This window comes from Mus pahari, chromosome 4, assembly GCF_900095145.1.
Source record: "Mus pahari chromosome 4, PAHARI_EIJ_v1.1, whole genome shotgun sequence".
Taxonomy (NCBI): domain Eukaryota; kingdom Metazoa; phylum Chordata; class Mammalia; order Rodentia; family Muridae; genus Mus; species Mus pahari.
The window spans coordinates 110136195-110138272 of NC_034593.1; the positions used below are offsets into that span (position 1 = coordinate 110136195).

The 2078-nt window shown below is 48.3% G+C and overlaps 1 pseudogene; it reads left to right on the forward strand.

Annotated features, from left to right (window-relative positions):
- LOC110320879 overlaps positions 1 to 1539 on the forward strand; it is a 13221-nt pseudogene extending 11682 nt beyond the window's left edge.
- The last annotated feature ends 539 nt before the right edge of the window (positions 1540 to 2078 follow it).

The window sequence follows — 2078 nt, forward strand, 5'->3', positions numbered from 1 at the left end:
GACAGCATTTTCAACAAATGGTGCTGGCACAACTGGCAGTTATCATGTAGAAGAATGAGAATTGATCCATTCTTATCTCCTTGTACAAAGCTCAATTCTAAGTGGATCAAAGACCTCCACATAAAACCAGAGACACTGAAATTGAGCCCAGTTATGAGAGTTGACCTGCACTCACGCAATTGCTGGCTGCAGAGCTGGGGTGGAGGGAGCTATCAAGTGTGGGAACCTGGGGCTAACATGAGAGACTAGGAGTTAGACTCATTACTGGGCAGACAGACTTGGGGGGTGGGCGGGGTGATCACAAGTTAGCAAACTTCAATGATCGCCAGCTTCTTCTCCACTCTCCTGACCTGAGATAAAAGCTTGGCAGACTAAAGCAAAGGTCTTGTAGGCTGTTTACTTCCACCAGCAGGCTGCCTGCTGATGGAATGGCTCAACAGTTAGAGGTCAGACCAGGACATGTTACACAACAGCTGTGGGCCAATCTACCATCCTATCTTTCTTCAAACTAACCAACTCTAAAGTGGGAAAGGACAAGTCTTCAGAACTTAAGAACCTCAGCCCTCAAGAAGAGACTGGCCGTTTCAGGGTCCTGAATCTGTTTCCCACCCACTCCCACTTCTCGCCCCCCTCGCTTTGCCAGGGTCTTTCTCTGTGTATCTGCAATATCCGTGTCTCCTCACCCCAAGAAACAAAACTTCTTCAACTGCTGATTCTGTCTGCTGCTATCTGCGGCGTTTGAGATTTTCTCCACTGCTATGACTGCTCAAAATTTTTCTGCCTTCAGAGCCTAGCATAACTGACCTCTGAGAGGCTCCACCCAGCAGCTAACCTAAACAGATGCAGGAACCCCAACCCAAATATTAGAGGGAGCTTAGGAAATCTTGTGGAATAGTTGAGGGAAGGACTGAGGAGTCCAGAGGCGATAGGGACTCTATAGGAAGACCAGCAGAGTCAACTAACCTAGATATTTGGGGGCTCCCAGAGACTGACCCTCCAACCAAAGAGCAAACAAGGTCTAGCAGAAGTACGGCAGATCCAAGGTGTAGCAGATGTGCGGCTTGGTCTTCATGCCGGTCCCCCAACAACTGGAGTGGGGTCTGTTCCTGACTCTGTTGCCTGCCTGTGGATACTGCTCCCCTAGCTGGGCTGCCTTGTCTGGCTTGAGTGGGAAAGGATGCCCCTAGGCTTGCAGTGAGTTGAGGTGCCAAGGTGAGTTGGTTCCCCGAGAGGTACTCCAACCCCCAGGTGAAGGGGAGGGGGAGGGGCCATGTGGTGGGCGGGACTGGGAAGAGAGGGGATGCTGTGATCAGGATGTATAGTGAATTCATAAATAAATTAATGGGAATTTTTTCCTGCCTTCTAGTTCTTTAATTGGCAGAAAAGCAAAAACAAAAACAAACAAAACAGAATCAAACCCTCTAGACTGTATCTGGGCAGAACGAAGGTAAATGCGGGGACGAGAGCGCATCTTCTCACCCACACTTACAAGCCACTGAAGAAGACCTCAGAAGCCACATGTGCCCCAAGAAGGAGTGATCATCTTTGTGTCCGAGTAGCTCCACACTTCCTGTGCTTCTGAATTTGCACTTCCCAGTAGAGCAGAGCCCCAAAGCTTTAACTGTAACCTATCAGATCTACCACACTTGTGTGTAATCCAATAGGAAAGCCTGGGTTCCATGGTGTTTACCATTGTCAGTTGTCTATACTTGACGTTCTGGGACGATAGTAGCACACCCCACCCCCACCCATGGCAGAAACACACAGGGGATCATTTACGGTGCATTTAGGAGATCTCAGGTTCACAAAGCTAGCACCCCAGACACAAATCGGCAGTCCTCTAGTGGTTTATCCTTCAAAGACTGCTTGAAATATGGTAGGAGCTATGGAGAGCTTTGCTGACAAAGACTGGTAGCACCCCCATTGCTTCCAACAAAAGCAATGATGGTGGTCAGTCTATTGCAATAATCCAGAACACTTGCGTTTAACTTAGAAATGCAATGTGTCTCTCTTCTCTCCTGTATAAACAGAGGTTGGTCCATCATACCCATTCCAGGAAGGAAAAAAAAATCCTTATA